This window comes from Aquarana catesbeiana, linkage group LG04 (assembly GCF_042186555.1).
Source record: "Aquarana catesbeiana isolate 2022-GZ linkage group LG04, ASM4218655v1, whole genome shotgun sequence".
Classification (NCBI taxonomy): domain Eukaryota; kingdom Metazoa; phylum Chordata; class Amphibia; order Anura; family Ranidae; genus Aquarana; species Aquarana catesbeiana.
In genome coordinates, this window is record NC_133327.1 from 598,627,900 (window position 1) to 598,652,887 (window position 24,988).

The window sequence follows — 24,988 nt, forward strand, 5'->3', positions numbered from 1 at the left end:
GAAGCTGGACAACCGAGAAGATCCCAGGGGAGGACCCGTCATGGAAGGATCATGCAGAGTGCTGGTCTGGAGAGGGGCCTGGTGACTCGGTTGGAGGACGCATTCCGAAGTAATCTTACAGTATAGTACTGCCGCGTTGGCTTAAAGGTTCAAGTACTGTATCTGACTTTCACCACAAACCAATACATCCTGTGGCAGAGGATCGTACGGGTTTTATTCCAGATAAGTCTGTGGCAGAGACTTTTGTTCGTGCTGCGTGCTGGCTGCTAGGCAAGTGAGAGATGTCTATCCAGACAGGCAAAGATTGAAACCTAGAAAAAGGGGGGACTATTCAATTGCAAGTGTTCAACTACAAAGAATATTGCTGAAGAAATACAACAGAAAGGTATTTGAGCTTCCCTGCAGCTTTCCTGCTACCTCTTTCCTGCTACTTCCCTGGTTTATTCTATTAAAGCATTGGAAAACCTACTCAAGTGTTTAGTATTTATATCGTCCAGAGGTAAACTCAACGGAACCCTAGACCCGGTGCCAGTGAAACAGAGGTATCGAGAGTGAAGGTAACAAGCCCGCTTAAACCAGCAGCTCCACCGAGAGTTATTGCTACATATATATATATATATATATATATATATATATTCATTAATAAAGATAGCGCCAATGGTGCAGTAAAGTCCACTTGCAGGGCCCGAAGATGATCATGATGTGGTTTTTGTCTTAATGTTGGAAACCTGGAGACAAGATCAGTAATGATGGGGAGATTCTCTAGCCATTGTCTAATCAGCCTGAAATGCAGCATCCCACCAGCAGAAACTGTGGTGTGGCACTGGATCTCAGAGTCAGCATATCTACTCTCTGCCTTGGCCACTTGTAGCTTCTAATGTGCCATGTAGCCAGACCTCTAGCTACCTAAGTGGCCGTCAGATGCCTGATTTGGCTCTAGCCTATGCTAGTTATTGAGCCCTGACTAGCTATAGAATCCCAGACCAGATAAAACAGGATTAACAAAAATATCTATCATAACACATTCATTTCTCTATGGTCTGGTGGTTCTTCTTATGCCCCGTACACACGGTCGGATTTTCCGACGGAAAATGTGTGATAGGACCTTGTTTTCGGAAATTCCGACCGTGTGTAGGCTCCATCACACATTTTCCACCGGATTTTCCAACACACAAAGTTTGAGAGCAGGATATAAAATTTTCGGAAATTCCGATCGTGTGTACACAAATCCGACGGACAAAGTGCCACGCATGCTCAGAATAAATAAAGAGATGAAAGCTATTGGCCACTGCCCCGTTTATAGTCCCGACGTACGTGTTTTACGTCACCGCGTTCAGAATGATTGGATTTTCCGACAACTTTGTGTGACCGTGTGTATGCAAGGCAAGTTTGAGCCAACATCCGTCGGAAAAAATCCATGGATTTTGTTGTCGGAATGTCCGAACAAAGTCCGACCGTGTGTACGGGGCATAAGAGCTGTTAGCATTTTTGAATGAACATTCCTTATAGGAATAAAACCACATCAAGTGCAGAATGCTATCATCATGGAAGACTGTAAAACACCTTAATTAGTAAAAAGCCTCAGAGAACCTTACAGCATAGCACAATGCACTGTGTGTGTGCACAGATCTTTGTGCACATTAGGGATGAGCCCACAGTTTGAGACGAACATAAGTTTGACTCGAACATCGGGTGTTCGTTTGCTCGCTAACGAACCAAACATATGGGGCATTCGCAGGAAATTAGAGCGCTTGAAATGCCCCATAATGCACTGCAAGATCGCAGTGCATTGACGTCTGATGATTGGCCAAAGCATGCACCTGACCTGCATGCTTTGGCCAATCACAGAGCACTCTGCTGTGAGAGCCATAATTGGCCAAAAGCAGGGTGCTTTGGGCCAATCATGGCTCAGGGGGACTAAGTCCATGCTCCACACTATATAAGGCTGCTTACATAGCGGCCGTGTGTCGACGGAGATGGATTGAGCTAGATTAGGCAGGCAGGTTAGTTGGTGGCGTGCAGGCAGTGTATTTATATATATATATATATATATATATATATATATATATATATATATATACACAGTCTAGTACATGTGCAGACTGTATGTGCATATGTGTCATCCAATTATTTCTATTCAAAAGTGCTTCTAAAGTCCATGTGATTTGGAAAATGCCATGTAGATAATCCAAAACAAGCCGCAGTGATCCATGTGATTTGGAAACTGCTGTGTAGATAATCCAAAGCAAGCCACAGTGATCACACTCAGGTGCTCCCCCCTAGGTATTAAATGTTCACCTCTGAGTGTGTGACTTTCCACTTAAGCTCAGTCAGTACATGCCTGTGAACCACCTCTGGGGCTCTGCAGTTTTAACCAGACTCCTGGACCTGTCAGCACTATACCTCGGTTGATCAAAAAAAGACTGGATGGTGTAATAAGGTTTTAACAGTTTATTAATCACATAAAACCTCCCTATGGGGTACTCACATACTATAGGTGCATTAGTGCACCACTGCATCAGGCAAACAGCAAACAGCATGTAAAGATATTGGGATGGTATGAGGTTCTTTCCTGACAGGTCACCTGCTGAACGTCCGTCCCGTCCCCTCCCCAACAGGGAACTTCCGTATCTACTTCAGGGGGAAAATATAATAAATGGACGGCTAGCCTGTCAGTTAATATAGGGCATCCACGGCCCTTTTGTATTTTTTAGAAGAAACAAACAGAAATTCGCCCATGGGACTTTAAATGAGGTGTCTATGATGATCACAGGTACATAAATAAATAGCATGAAAAATATCAAAGTTTATTTGAATCATTGACATCCAATACAGGTCATACATATAGATGACAGTTCATAAGAACAGCAGCATAGCATATAGTCCTAAAAACATAGCCACAATGACATATATCAAAGTATAATGAATACAGATATACATGGTACATCTCTAACCAAACGCGTTTCGCGAGCTCTCCTTGCATCATCAGGGGCTGATGTGTATATCTGATATCTGTAACAAGTAACAAAATGTATTGGGGTATAGGTTATGCTTGGACAAAGATATGAGGCCAGAACTAGTGATCCCATACTCACTTGTCAGATAATTGGCTCCAGGGGCCGACCCCCGGCAGGGGCGGGCGGAAAGCATCTCCCACGGGAGCTGAAGGCCAAAGCGTGGAGGACCGAGGTCAGGCACATGGGAGGCACGGCAAGAAGATGAAGAAGAGGAGAGAGAGGGTTGGACTCAAATGTCACCCAGGATCATCACAGAGTGTACTCACTAGAATGAAATATATGAATGCGTATGTGTGAATCTACAAAAATGTATGTAGCAGGAAATGTCAAATAGTATATTGTATGCAAAGGGTGCAGAGGTATCCAACAAATGCTGGAAAGAAAAGGAGGGGAGGAAAAGGGAAGATGGAGAAAAAAAAAGGAAAGAAAAAAGAGGAAAGGGAACCCAGGTGTTTCCCCTAGGTCATGCAGGGTGTATTCACTATATAAAGATGTATAGGTGTCTGTATGTAGGTAGTTGATGTGACAACAATCATGGTATCCTAGGTAACTCATCAATCTTTGTATAGTGTACTCACTATGAGAGATTGTAAATGTGTATATATATATATATCTCAAATAATTAGTATCAAGATATAGTAGAAGTGTGAAGATGTTGTACAGGAGTACATGGGATACAAGAATGTCCTGCAAGGCATGGGGGAAAACAAAGTGGGGTGATTGAGGAGAGTGTGATAAGAGGGTGGGTGAGAGGTGGTATGGTAAAGAAAAAAAGGAGGGGGAGGAACAAGGGTAAGGGTGATCTCAGAGGAACGATGCAGAAAAATAAGGATGTGAATTAAATGAGGGAGTGAGAGTATATGCAAATGACACTCCACATATTACGTGACTGGTAAGTGCACTGGAAAGATGACATGTAACGAGTAGTGGTGAAAATGATACTTACTTATGTGCTCTCTCATCAATGTGTAGGGAAGACCCAGCAGGAAAGAAAGTTTGCCGTGCCAAAAACCCCCGCCTAAATACGCGGACATCCGCCGTGTACCTCTGACCCCAACGTCATGCAATTGGCAGTGAGGGGGAGGACCCGCCGCGGCAGAGCGCAACGGAGATCCTCGCCCATCGCCTAAGGATACCATACCACCTCTCACCCCCCCTCTTATCACACTCTCCTCAATCACCTCACTTTGTTTTCCCCCATGCCTTGCAGGACATTCTTGTATCCCATGTACTCCTGTACAACATCTTCACACTTCTACTATATCTTGATACTAATTATTTGAGATATATATATATATATATATATATATATATATATATATATATATATATATATATATATACATTTATAATCTCTCATAGTGAGTACACTATACAAAGATTGATGAGTTACCTAGGATACCATGATTGTTGTCACATCAACTACCTACATACAGACACCTATACATCTTTATATAGTGAATACACCCTGCATGACCTAGGGGAAACACCTGGGTTCCCTTTCCTCTTTTTTCTTTCCTTTTTTTTTCTCCGTCTTCCCTTTTCCTCCCCTCCTTTTCTTTCCAGCATTTGTTGGATACCTCTGCACCCTTTGCATACAATATACTATTTGACATTTCCTGCTACATACATTTTTGTAGATTCACACATACACATTCATATATTTCATTCTAGTGAGTACACTCTGTGATGATCCTGGGTGACATTTGAGTCCAACCCTCTCCTCCTCTTCTTCATCTTCTTGCCGTGCCTCCCCTGTGCCTGACCTCGGTCCTCCACGCTTTGGCCTTCGCCCCTTCAGCTCCCGTGGGAGATGCTTTCCGCCCGCCCCTGCCGGGGGTCGGCCCCTGGAGCCAATTATCTGACAAGTGAGTATGGGATCACTAGTTCTTGCCTCATATCTTTGTCCAAGCATAACCTATTAGACATGAGCACACTGAAATATTTCGTTTCGGAATTTCGTTTTCATCCGAAAAATACATTTATTTAGTTACTCCCGAAATTCGTTTTTATTTATTTAGTTTTGCGTTAAAAATTGCATTCGTCCTAAAATCCAAATTAAGGTCGAATCTGTCATTGAAGGCTTATGGTGTCTGTCGAATGTTCAAAGATTCGACGGAGAAGCTAAACTGTACAACGCCGTATAGTTTACCTGCTCCGTCTAATCTTCTTAGAACTTTCAACAGACACCATAAGCCAAAGTACGTGTGTACTTAGTTCTAGCTATTTTGCTGCTCCTCCTCTTTGGTTACAATCAGCCAATAACATTCATCATCATCGTTATTTTAATTTATCTTTTCTCCCCTACGTCGAATCTTTTCTCCCCTACGTCGAATCTTTCCTCCCCTACGTCAAATCTTTCTCCCCTATGTCGAATCTTTCTCCCCTATGTTGAATCTTTTCTCTCTATGTTGAATCTTTTCTCTCTATGTAGAATAATCTTGGACTAATAGAGTTAAGGTTAGGCACATTCGACCACAGGTTTGATGGACACAGATTGTTATTGTCATCATCATATCGAATCTCCTATCTATATGGAACTGTTGTAGCAACGAAAATGAAAATAAAGCATTTGTTTATGTTGGATCTTTCGTTTTTCGGATTCTGCTCTTTCGTTATCGTTTGTTAAAACGATAACGAAAATACCTGAAATTCGGACGAAAATGCATTCGGATGAAAACGAATGCACATGTCTATAACCTATACTCCAATACATTTTGTTACTTGTTGTTACAGATATCAGATATACACATCAGCCCCTGATGATGCGAGGAGAGCCCGCGAAACGCGTCGGGTTAAGATGTACCATGTATATCTGTATTCATTATACTTTGATATATGTCATTGTGGCTATGTTTTAGGACTATATGCTATGTTGCTGTTCTTATGAACTGTCATCTATATGTATGACCTGTATTGGATGTCAATGATTCAAATAAACTTTGATATTTTTCATGCTATTTATTTATGTACCTGTGATCATCATGGACACCTCATTTAAAGTCCCATGGGCGAATTTCTGTTTGCTTCTTCTGTGCAATATAGGGATGGAGGTGTCTCATGTCAGGGAGCAGTTTTCAGCCTTACTTTTTTCTTTTGTATTTTTTAAATTTGAATCCAGGTGGAACAACTGGGACACCGTAAGATGCTGACAATATGGAGGATTTGGAAAGCTGCTATTATTGATAGATGTATCCAAGCAGTGAATCTCCATATAACATTGTCATTAAACACATAGGTTCTATCACTAGAGTGTCCGCGGGCTACAACAAAATGGCCGCGGCGCCCTATATTAAGCATATATATTTATTTCTGCTTTTATCTGCATGTTTTTATGAGACGTGTTTAACGCTTGCAGCTGTTTCACTGTGCCATTTAGGCAATTTTATAATCAGGATCTTTTATATATACAGTTTTTGACAATTCCTTTATTAAAAAAAGAAAAAAAAAAGTGTCCTGCGATGTCCATCCTTCTTCAATCATGGCGCCGACAGAGCTGAAACATAGAAAAAAAAGCTCCGCCTCGATGGGAGGCGTCCCACTGACTGCTGTCTTTTTGCAGTGACAGCTGTTATATAAGCAAGGGCGGGGCCACACGGTGACGTAACCAAGTGACCCCGCCCCTTCTGACGTTATGTGCCGTCAGAGGGGGGCAGGTTCATCCAGGTACGTCAAGAAACTTCCTTGATGTGCATCCGGTGTAAGTGGACATAATAAATCTGTGAGTCAATCACCCCGATGTGCCTCCACCAAAATATGAATGAATTGCCTCCTTACCAGAAATACTGGACCCTAGGTTATAAGAGTCAGAAATGCTGTATGTAAAGCCAGAACAGGAAATCCAATCCTTCTCCGTCTTATGATAGTAAAGGTAGTATCATGGCTAGTAGTAAGGAGTACTCCATCATGATGAGCATAGGGGATAAATGGAAAACACCCACATAGTGTAAAACTGTAAACACATTTATTAAAACAAAATAGTACTAATAACTTACAATGTTGCAAATAAAATCCAGCATGTATAGAGAGATACTTACTACAGAGAATTGATCCAAAATCCTTGTGGTCTCGGCAAGCTTGGTGACGTCACAGGCATGGACTCCGCAGAGAAGGATTGGATTTCCTGTTTTGGGCTTGCATACAGCGTTTCTAACTCTTATAACCTAGAGTCCAGTGTTTCTGGTAAGGAGACAATTAATTCATATTTTGGTGGAGGCACATCGGGGTGATTGACTCACTGATTATTACACTTACACCGGATGCTCATCAAGGACGTTTTTAATCACTGAAACTTGCAACTTGTGGTATCACCTTGGATAACAATATGAACCGTTACACTACATAGACTTTAATTTCATTTGTATCATTTTATGTTTAGCGCGGCAACTTTATGTTTAGGTTAGAGCATGGGTATAGGTATACTGTAAATAGCAGTGGGGTGCCCCAAAACATTTATGTCCTGCAATCATTGTAGTTCAGCACAATGCATCATATTCTGTCAAAAAATCTGCATCTTTTTTCTTTATGCAGTGACACCCTCTCCCACCTTCCCTGTACAGCTCCACATAAATTCACAGTTCAAGCTGGACGGTTTGAGGGGAGAGCAACCAACATGTTTGACTGCTGAGAATAGGCCCAAAGCCATAACCATAAGTAACATTTAGGCTGGGTACACACTATTGCATCCCCGCATTCTATTCGCATAGCAGAAGATTGTGATCAACTCTCTATGGTGCCGGTTCACACATCTCGGCAGCAGCTCTGGTGCGAATTGCACAGGAGTCTGTGCATCTTTTGGTCCATTTCAGGTCCAAATTCAGCCAAAAATTTGGGCTGAAATCGGACCTGAAATGGTGAATGGAGACGCACCAGACTCCTGCTGTGAGCCACTGTGTTCTCCAATGTGAACCCAGCCTTAACCTTGCCCAAAGATGACCTGGAGAATGATTTCTTTGGAAGGGGCAAGGCCATGCTTTTGCAACATACTTAGTGCCAGTCATAGCTATACTGTAAAAACATCTGAATAATAGTAACCTGGTAGTCTATGAAAAGCTATCCTTACCATAAGTGCCAAACAGGCAGTAGAAAGCAATGGTAACTTACTTTTTAACCTTTTTCTGCATTACTTATATTGCCCATTTACCGACCAAGGTTCCATTAGTCAAGTTTTTGTTTCATTAGGGGCTCAAGAGAGAGAACGGAAGTTCTGTACCCCGTTGTTGACTCACAGTCACAGATCCACACCGTGCACCATTGACTTTATTTTCTAATTTCACATCATTTTTTGGTCCATACCAGTTCCTCTTAATACCGTATTTATCGGCCTATAACACGCACTTTTTTCCCCTGAAAATCAGGGGAAAATCGTGGGTGCGTGTTATAGGCCGATCCCCGCCGATTTCTGTGTCATCGGAGCGATCGCGGCAATTGCCGCGGTCGCAGCCGACATACACAGCCGTGGGTAGATTCAAAAATGGCGCCGAGACTGCAGGGAGCCGAGATACACATACTCGAGTGTTCTCGGCTTTTTCCGGCGCCGCCGTCACGCCCAGTCCCGCCCCTGGACCTGTGTTATGTCCATCATAGGGCGGGACTGGGCGTGACTGTGAGCGGCGCCGAAAAAAGCCGAGAACACTCGGGTATGTGTATCTCGGCTCTTGTTGGATCCGAGATACACATACCCGAGTGTTCTCGGCTTTTTTCGGCGCCGCTCACAGTCACGCCCAGTCCCGCCCTATGATGGACATAACACAGGTCCAGGGGCGGGACTGGGCGTGACGGCGGCGCCGGAAAAAGCCGAGAACACTCGAGTATGTGTATCTCGGCTCCCTGCAGTCTCGGCGCCATTTTTTGAATCTACACCGAGTGCACAAAGCTGCACTGACATGGCTGGACTGGGGCAGACCTGCACTAACGAAGCTGCACTGGGGCAAGGCTGCACTGAGGCAAGGCTGCACTGGGGCAAAGCTTCACTGACAAGGCTGCACTGGGGCAAAGCTTCACTGACAAGGCTGCACTGGGGCAAAGCTGCACTGACAAGGCTGCACTGGGGCAAAGCTGCACTGACAAAGCTGCACTGACACTGAAAAGGCTGCAGATGGACAGATAAGGCTGCATTGATGGGCATTTTAATGTAAGTTTTTTTTTCCTTAAACTTCCCTCCTAAAAATTTTTTTTCCTTAAAATTCTCTCCTAAACTTGGGGTGCGCGTTATATGCCGGCGCGTGTTATACGCCGATAAATACGGTAATTTGAGTTTGGAATCATCCATTTACCATATGTGGACACTTTATACTGTGTTTGTTCATTTCATTTCACTTATGGTTTTTGCACATATGCTTTACTGTTCAGTACAGCACCTCTTACTTAATTGTTTCACTACACCCTAACTTCCTAATACTTCTTAGTGCTGCATTTTTTCCCATTTACCAGTTATTGTTTGTCACAATGTATGCAGCTGCTGGCTCACATATATTTTATTTTTGTTATTAGAGCTCAGTGTTTTCATATTCTCTTATAGACCACCCTCCTTTATTGAATTGTACTGTAACTGTACTGTTTGCCATAATGTTGTAAAGCGCTGTGCAAACTGTTGGCGCTTTATAAATCCTGTATAATAATAATAGTAATTATATTAATACCATTCATGGTGCACCCGCTATTAAATGTTTATTTGTAAAATAAAGCTTAAATAAAAATAATAAAACATATGTAAAACACCCTTTTTAAAGCGCGTAAATCGTACAATAAAGTCTCTCTGAACTATTACGGTAGTTTCCTATTAACACATCCTTTCCTTAAATTACTAATTGTAATTTATATTTGATGAGGTTTTCCAGCTAAATACATATTTCCCTGTGCTTGCTGTGCATTCAAGCTTCAGGGCTTAAGCCGAAGGCTCTTTGCAGCACTTTTTAGACTTAAATGATAGGCTTGGATTGACAATAATTGGTATTTACAATAGACTAACAGTCATGCTACATTTGACACTAAAGTATCTAACGGAACGTTTTATTAGGTGAACTCACTACATTCTGCCAGGACCTGGATAAATTATTTCACCACGGGAAGATAAAGAGAGGACATTCACAATCAGATATTTAACACTCCTTAGCAATTATGGGAATTTTTGTCCTCTCTCTGGTAGGAAACACAGGATTTTACCGCTGTGTTTGAAGTTCACTTCCAATGGCCTCTGATAGAAGTGCTTTTATCTCCTGAAGATACAGTACAAATCATCATTGGTTTTATCTCAGCTGGAGCTGCCTATTTTCCAAATGAGCTTATGCTGTGCAACTGCCCATCAGGAACCCCCACCCTTCATCTTTCATGGCCACTCTTTCACTAAGGCTGGATTTAAGTCTTTTCTGCTGCTCTTTGTTCCTTCAGCTCAGTGAAGTAAACAGCAAGATTGATCTTACACTGCATTTTGGTATTGTTCCAAGTGCTCATCAATAGACATGGGCTGGGAATGCACTGACTGGAAAGAGAGAGGGCAGAATTGAAATTTGCTTTCTGTTCTTTGAGCCTTTTAGTGTGCAGCAGAATGTCTCTAATCTGAAAGCTGCTACACTGGCTGCCTATCGACATGCAAATGAATCATCTAGTGATCAGCGCCATGCTGGCTCTTGAAAAGAAAAGTGGGGGGAAATAAACAATATGCTTCTAAAATTTTTTTTTTCTGATTCTGTTTACATTTCAGGGAGTTGCGCATATTTTCTTTTTTTTTTTTTAAACGAACTCCAATATGCAATATTTTTATTTAAACTGATTAAATAACATAACCTTCAGAAACAATCAGAACTTCATATCTGGTAAAATAAAAGTACACTTGTCACGAGAGCACTACAGAGGTTGCTATTGCTGAAAATTCCAATTGCCTGGCTTCAACCACTCATGACCAGGCCATTTTTTGCGATACAGCGCTTTAACTGTCAATTGCACGGTCGTGCGATGCTGTACCTAAATAAGATTGATGTTGTATTTTTCCCACAGACAGAGCTTTCTTTTGGTGGTATTTGATCACCGCTGCGGTTTCTTTCTGCTATAAAACATATCCAAAAAAAAAAATGTAAAAAATCTAATTTCTTCATCAATTTAGGCCAATATGTATTCTGCTACATGTTTTTGGTGAGAAAATCTCAATAAGCGTATAATGATTGGTTTGCGCAAAAGTTATAGCATCTACAAATGATGGGGGTTATTTACGAAAGGTAAATCCACTTTGCGCTACAAGTGCAAACTGCAAGTGCAAAGTGCACTTGAAATTGCACTTGGAAGTGCAGTCGCTGTAGATCCGAGGGGGACATGCAAGGAGAATAAAAAACAGCATTTTGGCTTGCACACGATTGGATGATAAAATCAACAGAGCTTTCCCTCATTTCAGATCTTCCCCTCAGATTTTTTTTTACTAGTAATGGCGGCAATTTTTAGTGGGTCTGCAACATTGCGGCGGACAAATCTGACACTAAGGGGTTGATTTACTAAAGGCAAATAGACTGTGTACTTTGCAGAGTTCAGTTGCCCTTTGCAAGTGCAGTTGCTCTCGAGCTTAGTAAATGAGGTGAGGCTTCACTTTGCAAAGAATACCCAATCACGTGCAAGGAAAATTTAAAAAACAACATACAGGTACTCCTCACTTAACAACCAGGTTCCGTTCCAACGACCAGGTTGGTAAACGAATCGGTTGTTAAATGAGGAATCACAAGCAATCAATAATTTAAGCATTCTTAACTATTGTACTGTACTGTAGTGTGATAAAAAGGTCTAAACACAAAACTCCAGCTCAATAATGTTGTTTTAATTTGCATAAGTATAGAACAAAAACAAAAATTCTGTACTGTACTGTACAATACATTGATGTATATACGCAACGTTAGAGTGGGTAGTCGTGAGTCCGAGTAGTCGTTAAACAGGTAAGTCGTATTTGCTTGCACATGATTGGATGATGGAAATCAGCAGAACCTCTGCTCATTTACAAAACTCTGGAGAAACTGCTCTAGCAGAGTGCAACTGCACTTTGTACTGTTCACAGTCTATTTGCCTTTAGTAAATCGACCCCTAAGTGACACTTTTTGGGGACCAGTGACACTAATACATGATCAGTGCTAAAAAATGCACTGTCACTGTACTAATGACACTGGCAGGGAAGGGGTTAACATCAGGGGCGATCAAAGGGCTAAATGTGTTCCCCTAGGAGTGCTTGCTAACTGTGTGGGGGATGCTTTGACTGGGGGAAGACAGAGATCCGCATTCCTGCTTAGCAGAAACACAAAATCTCCATCTTCCCCTCTGACAGAATGGTGATCTGTCTTGCCTGCCTCACTTGAGAATGATCAACGCTGAATGACTTCTGCTGTATCCAATCACAACGGGAGCGAGTCGCCGGCGGTGTGCATGCATGCCCAAGACCCCGAGATCAAAATGACGTACAGGTACAGATTCGCGCTGAAGGACCATCCTGCCGCAGTATATGTACGTGGGGCAGTCCGGAAGCGGTTAAAATTACCCTGTGATCACGGTTCTCTACCCAATAAATCCTCTGTAAAAGAAGCATTTATATGCAAGGACTCTACCAAAAGTAATGAAAAAGTATAAAAGTATAACTTTTTCATTAACTTGCATAGGTCGTTCAAATTTCACATGTTGGTAGAGTGACTCTTTCTCTATCCACTTGCCGACCAGTCATGTACCTGGTATGTCATCAGTCTTCAAGTGGTTGTACCAGGATGTAGGCATCACCCGGTACCATTTTTTAGAGCTGGTGGTCAGCTCTCTTGTATTAGCAATCAGAGTGGCGACTTAGACGCAACTTAGAAGCGACTTTGAAGCAACCTTAAAGCAACTTTAGGGAATGCATGTGTAATCTTCCAGTAATGTTGGATCCAAATCACATCAATTAAGATGAGGATACGACTTGGATGCGACTTCCATTCAATTCTATGGGCTGAAATCGGAAAGAAGTCGGACCAAAGTAGTGCAGAAACCTTTTCCAAAGTTGGACCAACACAAATTGGACCAGTTAAGATGGCTCTCATAGGGAAACATCGATTTTTACATGTCAGGCAATATGTGCTCTCAAAGCGGGAATGCATGTCGCACCAGTGTGAACCCTACCTTACAAGCAGCAGGAGGGGACATCCCCCTACTCACCACCAGCTGGTCGGACAACCAAAGAAAGCCAGGATTGGCTTTGATCGGGTCTATGGTATGGTGACCCAGAAGCAATCACCTGACATCACTTCCGATTTACCCCGATGTCATTGGCGCCATTTTTAAAAAAACAAAATCATTCAAAAACACAGATCTTGGGGTTTTAAATGCTTTTAAGTGCAGAGGAGGGATTTGGGGTCTTATAGACCCCAGATCCCTCCATAAAGAGTATTTGTCACATGCCTATTGCTGTCACAAAGATGTTTACATTCCTTGTGACAGAAATAAAAGTCATAAAATATTTTTTTTTAAAGCAACAATGTGAAAATAATAAGTCATAGGTGATTGTGCAAGGTGTCAAAATTGTGATAATTAAGTGAAATAATTACTCAGTGATAGCTGCCCTCACTACATATCCACATAAAAATATAATAGACCAATATAACCAATAATTGAGTTGTGCTATCAAAATAAAGTGCATGTGCACATCAAATTATCATCCAAAGTGATAGAAAAAAAATAATACTTAAAAACAAATACATCAACGGTTAGCACGTGCAAATGAATAAATATATAAAAAAGTCTAAAGAAAATTCATCGTGAAGAAAAAGTACTCAATGCAAAAAGACCAACAGTAGGTATACTGTATGTGTCATCAACATCTAGTAATCCATTGAGAGTGAACAACTCTTCACACCCAGGTGCAAAAATGTAAAAAAAAAATAATAATAAAAAAAAAAAATTAAAAAAAGACGAACGCATGCGTCGGTACAAACAGTGATCATCCCACACATGTGAGGTATCACTGTGAATATTAGATCATGGGCAGTAATTCCAGCACCAGACCTCCTCTGTAAATTTAAAGTGGTAACCTGTAAAGGCTTTTAAAGCATTGCCTATGCATAGTAAAATTTACGATGTTTGTCACTGTTGCACAGGCGTGCACAATTTTAAAGTGTAACATGCTTAGTAGTTATTTACTCAAAGTAAGATCATCTTTTATATTTTACAAAATAAGTTATGTATTGAGTTTTTGTTGCATTAAAGTTCAAACAAGTGTGTTTTTTCACAAAAATTGAAAAAAGATATGACATAAAAAATTGCAAAACCCACCAATTTATTCTCTATGCCTGCTTTAAATTACTTTATAAGCAAAAAATTGTTACATGTAAACAAAAAGGGCCAATAAAAATCATGACACTTAAGTGGCTATAATACTGTAACTCTTCTCACTAATACCAGTTATATCACCTGTAATAGAGGCATATATATCTGAGGGCTGCGTTGAAGTAATGCAAAAGTGGGCATAACACTATTATTACCTTGCATGGGTCATTCAAATTTCACATGATGGTCGAGTAGAACAACTCCTCCTCTCTATTAGCTCTTCTTCTTTTTCATTGCAGGTAAATAATAGATTCCAGGCAGAAGCAATGTGCCATCATTGAGTTTTTGATGAAGGGGGGGCACAGGCATTTGCAGACATCCACAGAAAGCTATAGAATGTTTACAGTGATGACACATTAACAAGAGTAAAGGGGCACAGAAGGATTAAGAAGTTTAAAGTCATTGTAAAGTCTCATTTTTTAAAATAAAAAATAACAAACATGTTATACTTACCTGCTCTGTTGCAGTTGATTTGCACAGAGCAGCCCAGATCCTCCTCTTCTCGGGTCCCTGGCTGAACCTCCTGGCCCCTCCCTCCTGTTGGGTGCCCCCACAGCAAGCAGCTTTCTATGGGGGCACCCGAGCCGAGTCATAGCTCCCTGTGTCCATTCAGACACGGAGCTATGGCCCGCCCCCGCCCCCTTTCTATTCTCATTGGCTGACTGACATTGATTGACAGCAGCAGGAGACCATTAGTATTGGACAGCCTACACCCATCTTTGTCAAGAGCTCAGTGGAGGCATGCTGCTTCTGCATGGAATCTCTTACTTACCTGCAATGGAAAAGAAGAAGAAATGTTACTATAGAGAAAGGTTTACTTTACCATCATATGAAATTTGAATTATTATTTTTATTATTGTATGTCCTAAAAGTGCAGTGCTAAATAAAATTACAATGTGCAAAACACCATATATTACATGCAAAACCTTTGAAGTGAACAGAAAAGCCAATCAAAATATTATAAAATCCAAAAATATCCTTATGCGAAAGTGCAAAATATATTATATTCATAAAGTGCAAAGATCATAAATTGATCACTAAAGTGCTCCTGTGCAAACTCATGCATGCCAGTGTCCCACACTGGATAGATCGATCTTGACGGCGCAGTGCTCAGACATTCACCATTGTGACACTTTCACCATAAATCAGATGGGGCCTTTTTTCACAGAACTTCACACTTTCACAGTGGGGGTTATTTACTAAAGGAAAATCCACTTTGCACTGCAAGTGCACTTGGAAGTAAAATCACTGTAGATCCGAGGGGTACATGCACGGAAAATAAAAAACAGCATTTTAGCTTGCACATGATTGGATGATAAAATCAGCAGAGCTTCCACTCATTTCAGATCTACCCCTTAGATTTAGAGCGACTGCACTTCCAAGTGCACTTTCAACTGCACTGACAGTGCAAAGTGGATTTGCTTTTCGTAAATAACCCCCAGTGCGTCATTGAACTTTTTAGACACATCTCGTAATTTTTTATTTGAGGTTAATTTGAGGTCATCAGTCACTTTTAGCTGCTTATGTATTTTGGGAGTGTATTGGTTATTATTTTATGTTTATATGGCCTTTTTTAGGTTAAACAGCTTTTTTTCAGCAGGGCTTCCCTTAAAAAGTGGGATTTTGTTTAAGGGGTGTGACAGTAGGAGATGCTGTCAAGGTAAAATTGATAGTTTGGGGGACACATGGTTTGCACATTTGCTTGGTGCAAGGCTACAGAGCATAAATGTGGACTGGAGAAAACTGCTTTTGCAGCTTTCTCCAGGTTTTGGTATTCGGTCATGGGGCTCTGTAGTTTGGAGATTCCATAGTGTCTTGGGAGGGACAGGATCTTCAACCCTGTGTCCAGACTTTGTAGATTACAAGCAGGGTGTGTACTCAGGTGAGCACAGCACTTATAATGAGGGTATGGGAAGACCTCCTGGCTCCCAGTTGGAGACTGCTCCACGCCCAGAGAGACAGGAGGTCTTCAGGAGTCAGAGGGGCTGCAGGAGGCAGCCAGAATGTGTGACTGCAAGAGGCAGTGGAACGGCCTGAGGACTAAGGCCAAAGTGGAGCTGTGGGAGCTAAAGTGAAGCCATCCACATTGAGGAATCCTGTGGTCTGTGTGACCAGGATAAAGAGCAGAGGTAGTGCTAACATTTTCTATTGTGTTTATTTGCTGGAGATGAACCCCTGCGTGGGAACCCCTTTATGTTATGCACTTTTCTTTGCCTTTTTAATAAAAATGGGCTACCATGCCCTTAAATATAGTTCCTGACTGGCTTGAATCACTGACAAACGCATCTGCCACAAGAGCTAATGGTCCCCGATATTACAGGGGGTATTACTTAAGGGTTTTCATTTTTGTTTTTGAGTATACTGTTTTTTTTCTTTTGTGTTGATATGGCCTTTTGTACTCAAATCACAGAATTTACTTATTGCTGACAATTTGTTCTTTGAGCTGCTTGTTTGTTCACAGTATCACTTGAACTAAGTGGAAAAACAGTATACCCCTAACCACCTCACATTATATCACTTCCATTCTGCACAAATAAGGTAAAAGTTAGGCAAACACTAAATAGCCCTATTATTACTGAATAAAACTGTCCTGCTGCTGACCAATTTTGCACTATTACATCCTCTGCAGTATCCTAATACTTGAAGTAATACGTCATCCTGTGCTCTTTCTCGCTGGTATATTTCTGCCTATCTTTGCTATTTAAAATATTCATTGCCTCCCCCTCCCTTTTTTCCCTCCAGATTCTATGCTGGCAGGTTCTTTCTCATTTGTCAGTAGGGAAAGTGTGCCCTTATCCAACATGGCCTCAATGACGTGTGCTGCTTTTGGCATTAGCTGTTCCTTTAACCAACATGGTGGCAGCACGTTACAGGACTGCTTCTGCCCATACAGGAGAGTGTCATGGGAGGGATTGTCTCTAGTGGAACTGGAATGTACAATCAGGACTGAGCACTGTGCACGTAGGACACTGCACATGCAGCACCCAAAGGGGATGTGGCTATGGTGCAGAGCCTAGGGTGCAGACGGATGGCATTACACACTGCAGTAATTGTACTACAGGTTCTAATAGATAGGGATATACAGTGCATCCAAAAAGTATTCACAGTGCTTCACTTTTTCCACATTTTGTTATGTTACAGCCTTATTCCAAAATGGAATAAGTTCATTATTTTCCTCAAACTTATATAAGCAATACCCCAGAATGAAAATGTGAAAGAAGTTTGTTTTAAATCTTTGCAAATTTATTAAAGATAAAAAATGAAAAAAAAAAAACAAACAAAAAAAAAAAAACATGTACATAAGTATTCACAGCTTTTGCCATGACAATAAAAATTGAGCTCAGGTGCAGCCTGTTTCCATTGATCTTCCTTGAGATGTTTCTACAACTTGATAGGAGTCCATCTGTGGTAAATTCAGTTGATTGGACATTATTTTGAAGAACACACACTGTCTATTAAACGTCCCACAGTTGACAGTGCATGTCAGAGCACAAACCAAGTCCAAGGAATTGTCCGCAGACCTCCAAGACATGATTGTATCAAGGCACGGATCTGGGGAAGGGTACAGACAATTTTCTGCAGTTGCTGTCCCAATGAGCACAGTGGCCTCCATCATCCGTAAATGGAAGAAGCCTGGAACCACCAGCACCCTTCCTAGAGCGGCCCGGTCAAACTGAGCAATCGGGGGGGAGAAGCGCCTTAGTCGGGGAGGTGACTAAGAACTTGATGGCCAATCTGACAGAGCTCCAGCGTTTCTCTGTGGAGAGAGGAGAACCTTCCAGAAGAACAACCATCTCTGCAGCATTCCACCAATTAGGCCTGTATGGTAGAGTGGCCAGACGGCAGCCACTCCTCAGTAAAAGGCACATGACAGCCCATCTGGGGTTTGCCAAAAGGCACATGAAGGACTCTCAGACCATGAGAATCATAATTCTCTGATCCGATGTAACAAAGATTGAACTCTTTGGCCTGAATGGCAAGCATCATCTCTGGACGAAACCAGGCATTGCTCATCACCTGGCCAATGCCATCCCTAACAGTGAAGCATGGTGATGGTAGCATCATGCTGTAGGAATTTTTTCAGCAGCAGGAACTGGGAGACTAATCAGGATCTGAGGAAAGATGAATGCAGCAATGTACAGAGACAGTGTTGCTAAAAACCTGCTTCAGAATTCTCTGGACCTCAGACTGTGTGTCAAGGAATTTAGTTGACCAGACTGTGTGGACTGCACAGAGGAAACCAGAAACTTATATAAGTGAAAAAATATTGGTGTTTATTAAATAGGTGGCAAGTAAGTGAAATATAAACAGTGCAAAAACCAACTGCAGAACCACAAACAACAAATAGTATATACAGACAAATGGAGATAACGGAATCGTAAACAAAGCCAGGCCGAGGTCATACAAAGGGAGGTCAGCAGATGAGTAAGGATGGGAAACTAACAGGACAGGGAGAGGATGGATGGATAGCCTGCAGGGCAAGGATCCAGGGAAATCAGGAAACAGGAGGGACAAGTCCAGGATGGGCTGGGATAGGGATCGGATTGGGTCAGGTCAGGACAGATGCAGGCTCAAGGTCAAGATAACAGCAGCAAGATCAGGGCACAGGGAGAGAGACACCAAGGCAAGGATGTGAGGGCTTGCCGGGTATTTATCAGACTGCAGTGATTTGACCTCACGTTGCACCTGAGCGCAGAAAGTGCTGCCTGCTCCACACTGCCGGAATACACCCGCTGGAGGACACCGGTACTATGGCCCAAGGATGCAACAGTGCCACCAGCAGGTAAGTCCTCTTATTACAGGTCCTAGATGTTGGAAGACACCCGCTGGTGGACACTGGTGGCGCTGTCGGTCTCTTGGATCGCAGTATCAACGGGTGAACATTTTCATGACAGTACCACCCCTCAAAGGAGCGGCCTCCAGACGCTCCAACTAAATGAAATTGTCCAAAGTTAATGGCCTCACACCAAACAACGGATGAGGGCACATCAGGCTGGGCATCAGGTACTTTAGACTGGCAGTGGATACGTCAACCCGGACAGCGGGCACATCAGAGCAGACAGCGGGCACATCAGAGCAGACAGCGGGCTCTGGGTCGTCGAGCTGGGCAGCGGGCTCCGGGTCGTCGAGCTGGGCAGCAGGCTCCGGGTCGTCGAGCTGGGCAGCAGGCTCCGGGTCGTCGAGCTGGGCAGCAGGCTCCGGGTCGTCGAGCTGGGCAGCAGGCTCCGAGTCGTCGAGCTGGGCAGCAGGCTCCGGGTCGTCGAGCTGGGCAGCAGGCTCCGGGTCATTGAGCTGGGCAGCAGTTTCCAAGGCGTCGAGCTGGGCAGCAGGCTCTGGAACATTAGGCCAAACAGCGAGCACCATAAGGGCAGGCTGGATCACAGGCACTGGCTCAGCAGGCTGAGTAACGGGCCCCGGCCCAGCGAGCTGGACACCGGGCACTGGTCCAGCAAGCCGAATAACAGCTACTGGCTTAACAGGCCGAGTGACGGACTCCGATTTAGTAGACTGGGTAAAGGGCACCGGTTTAACAGACTGGGTAACGGGCAATGAAACTTCAGGCTGAGACACGGGCAACGAAACTTCAGGCTGAGATACCACTATCAGAACACCAGGCTGGAAAGCAGGCAATGAGACACCAGGCTGGAAGGCAGGCAACGAGACATCAGGCTGGAAGGCAAGTACCAGGACATCAGACTGGAAAGCGGGCACATCAGACTGAGAAGTGTGTACATCAGACTGGAAAGCAGAGACATCACACTGGAAGGCAGGCACGGTGACATCTGGCTGGAAGGCAAGCATCGAGACATCTGGCTGGAAGGCAAGCATCGAGACATCAGACTGGAAAGCGGGCACCGAGACTTCGGGCTGGAAGGCAGGCATCAGGACATCAGACTAAAAAGCGGGCACATCAGGCAGGAAAGCGGCACATCAGACTGGAAGGCGGGCACCGAGACTTTGGGTTGGAAGGCAGGCATCAGGACATCAGACTGGGAGGCAGGCACATCAGACTGGAAAGCGGGCACATCAGACTGGGAAGCAGATTCATCAAGCTGGGAGGCAGGCACTGAGACAACCGGCTGAAAGGCAAGTATCAAGACATCTGGCTGGAAGGTGGGCATATCAGACTGGAAAGCGGGCACATCAGACTGGAAAGTGGGAACATCGGGCTGGAAGGCAGGCACCGAGACTTCGGGCTGAAAGGCAGGCATCAAGACATCAGACTGGAAGGTAGGCACATCAGGCTGGAAGGCAAGCACATCAGGCTGGAAGGCAGGCATCAGTACATCAGACTGGAAGGCAGGTACATCAGACTGGATAGCAGGCACAGGCTGAAACAGGTTGGTTGGTGTGGAGGAAGGTTGGGTTGCTGACAGGGTGGTGTGGGTCGGGAAGAACTTTCGTTTCTTTTTTGGTTTAGCCACTGCAGCTTTGTACGTAGGTGCAGGGTCGTAAGAAAAGAATGTAGCTGGGCAAAAGGAAGACCAAGGAACAGTGACTGGAGGAGGGTTCTGTGGAGTTGTTACAGGTGGGGGAGAAGAGTCAGGTGGATTAAAGGCAGGATAGGTGCTACACTTGGAGACTGGGTAATAGTATTTGGTAGGGAGCTGAGTAAACTGGGCTGTAGCTGAGGTTGCCATAGGCCACAGGGAGATAGATTCTTGGGGAGGCAGGTGATTAATGGCAGGGCTGGAATGTTGAGGCTTAGCTAAATACAGGAGATCTGACCATGCCTGTAGCACAGGTTGAACAAACGCAGAATTCACACACAGCCAGACTAACCAGGGATTGCACTGAATGGATGCAATCAGACAACACCTGCTGTGAACGAGCAGAATAACGTTTCATAAAAAAGGCTGGATCATCCTCTAATAACCATACCAGGGATTCAACTTGGCCATAATTGAAGGGGGGAGAAAAATCATTGCTTCCTTCAGGAAAGCATGACAGGGCTGCCTTTTGCACATAACTGGATTAAGGGCTGAACATCCTCAAATAACATGTCACCCTGATCCACTAGGGAATGAGCTGATTGGATAGTTTCCATCAGATGATCACTAGTCCACCCTTTTAAAACCTGGTGACAATATTCACCATCCTCTTCTGCCAGTAGAGAATAATAAATGATTTCATTGAAATCCATATTGGCAGAACTAACAAACCAGGATGATTCCTCAATGCAGCCACGTCTGGTGAGGGATGGCCTTGGTGTACTATCAAGGAATTTAGTCGATCAGACTGTGTGGACTGCACAGAGGAAACCAGAAACGTATATAAGTGAAAAAATATTGCTGTTTATTAAATAGGTGACAAGTAAGTGAAATATAAACAGTGCAAAAACCAACCACAGACCCACAAACAACAATAGTATATACAGACAAATGGAGATACCGGAATCGTAAACAAAGCCAGGCCGAGGTCATACACAGGGAGGTCAGCAGATGGGTAAGGATGGGAAACTAACAGGACAGGGAGAGGATGGATGGATAGGCTGCAGGGCAAGGATCCAGGGAAATCAGGAAAGAGGAGGGACAAGTCCAGGATGGGCTGGGATAGGGATCGGATCGGATCAGGTCAGGACAGAACAGGACAGGTGCAGGCTCAAGGTCAAGATAACAGGCAGCAAGATCAGGGCACAGGGAGAGAGACACCAAGGCAAGGATTGAGGGCTTGCCAGGTATTTATCAGACTGCAGTGATTTGACCTCACGTTACACCTGAGTGCAGAAGGTGCTGCCTGCTCCACACTGCTGGAGTGAGTCCTCTTATTACAGGTCCTGGATGTTGGAAGACACCTGCTGGTGGACACTGGTACTGCGATCCAAGAGACCGACAGCGCCACCAATGGGTGAACCTTTTCATGACACTGCGGCAAAGGTTCATCTTCCAACAGGACAACGATCCTAAGCACACAGCCAAGATAACAAAGGAGTGGCTACGGGACAACGCTGTGAATGTCCTTGAGTGACCCAGCCAGAGCCTAGACTTGAACTCGACTAAACATCTCTGGAGAGATCTGAAAATGGCTGTGCAATGACACTCCCCATTCAATCTATTGGAGCTTGAGAGATCCTGCAAATAAGAATGGGAGAATCTGCCCAAAATACTGTAGCTGTGCCAAGCTCAAAGCATCATTCTTAAAAAGACGTGAGGTTCTATTTGGTGCCAACAAAGTATTGAGCAAAGGCTTATGTACAAGTGATTTTTTCGGTTTTTATTTTCAATAAATTTGCAAAGATTTCAAACAAATTTCTTTCATGTTGTCATTATGGGGTATTTGTTTTTAGAATTTTGAAGAAAATAATGCATTTAATCTATTTTGGAATAAGGCTGTAACATAACAAAATGTGGAAAAAGTGAAGCCCTGTGAATACTTTCCGGATGCACTGTATATGAAGGGGAGGAGTCCCTCCCCCATACTTGTGTGGGGAGGACTACCTAACACTCCTCTAATGGGGAGGCAGCCCTGGATTTGGAGCTGACAAATTGGAAGCAGTGATTCACTTTTACTTTGTGGAGAAATGTAACAGTAGACTGGGTGGCCATCCAAGTATACAGTTAGGTCCATATATATTTGGACACAGGTACAATTTTAGATTTTTTGGGGTATTTGCCAAAACATATTCAAGCTATAATTGCATAATGGATATGGGCTGAAAGTGAATACTCTCAGGTTTAATTTGAGGGTATGTACATCCAAATCGGAGGAAGGGTTTAGGAATTAAATCTCTTAAGAACAGCCACCCCCCTTTTTCAAGGGACCAAAAGTAATTGAACAATTGAATCAAAGGCTGTTTCATGGCCAGGTGTGGGCTACTCCTTCATATTTCTTCAATTAAGCAGGTAAAAGGTCTGGAGTTGATTCTAATGCCACGTACACACGAGCGGACTTTACGGCAGACTTTGCCTGGCGGACTTTTCGACGGACTTTACGACGGACTTTCTGAATGAACGGACTTGCCTACACACAATCAACCAAAGTCCGTCAAATTCGTACATGATGACGTATGACCGGACTAAAATAAGGAAGGAAGTTCATAGCCAGGAGCCAATAGCTGCCCTAGCATGGCTTTTTGTCCGTAGAACTAGCATACAGACGAGCGGACTTTTCGACCGGACTCGAGTCCGTCGAATAGATTTAAAACATGTTTTAAATCTAAGTCCGTTCAACTTTTGAGCAAACAAAGTCCGCTGGAGCCCACACACGATCGAATTGTCCGACGAAATCCCGTCCGCCAGGCAAAGTCTGCTGTAAAGTCCGCTCGTGTGTACACGGCATACGTGTGGTATTTGCATTTGGAATCTATTGCTGTGAACCTACAACGTGCATTCAAAGGAGTTGTCCATGCAAGTGAAACAGGCCATTGTAAGGCTTCAAAAGGAAACAAATCCATCAGAGAGATAGCAGTACCATTTGGAGTGGCCAAATCAACAGTTTGGTACATTCTGAGGAAAGAAGAACGCACTGGTGAGCTGATCAACATAAAAAGGCCTGGAGGTCCACAGAAGACAACAATGGTTGGATGATCACGGATGATCGCAGAATCCTCTCTATGGTAAAGAAAAACCCATTCACAACATCCAGACAGAGGGTTCACCACAAGGTGCAAACCATTCATAAACCTGAAGAATAGGAAAGCCAGATAAGACATTGCCAAAAAAAATCTAAAAAAGCCAGACCAGTTCTGGAAAAGCATTCTTCAGACGGATGAAACTAAGATTAATCTGTATTATTATTGTATTAATCTGTGCAGTGCACGTGTAGTGCAAAGTGGATTTGCCTTTAGTAAATAACCCCCTATGTCTTCTGTAATACATCGTGGAGGCAGTGTGATGGCATGGGCATGTATGGCTTCCAGTGGCACTGGATCATTGGTGTTTATTGATGATGTGACAGAAGCAGACAGATGAATTCTGCAGTGTTTACAGATATATACTTTCAGCCCAGATTAAGCCAAATGCAGCAGAGTTGATTGAATGTTGTTTCACAGTACAGATGGACAATGATTGAACACACACTGCAAAAGCAACCTAGGAGCTTTTGATGGAAAAGAAGTGGAATATTCTGCAATGGTCGAGTCAATCACCTGATCTCAACCCAATTGAGTATGCATTTCACTTGCTGAATGCAAAACTAAAGGCAGAAAGACCCACAAACAAAGACTTCAAGCAGTCATTGCCAGTAAAGGATTCTCAACAAAATATTAAAAATTCCATTCGGCCAGTGTAGTGATTTTTTTAAATGCTTAAAGTGAAACATTAAAAATGTCCAATTCCTTTGAATAACATACCTGGGAGGTGTACTTATCCTGCCTGCAAAGGAGCACACCTCTATGATGTAAAGAAAGTGCTGCAGGAGCAGCAGGAAAAAAGTGTTTAAAATTGCTGGCAATTAAGATGTCACTGACAAATCCCTTAAAAAAAAATAAAAATAAAAACAGCACACAGACCCCTCCCAAGGGTCTGCTATGTATTTTGGGGAATCTTAAGAAGGGTCTGTGTGTTTTTTTTTTTTTTTTTTATGGAAATGTCATTTTTCTTGTAGAACATTATACAGCAAGAATTATAATAAAATTTGCATAGAGTTCTTTCCAAAATACATACCAGAGCCTTTGAGTCTGCTACAGATTTTAATGGGGACTCCACACAAAA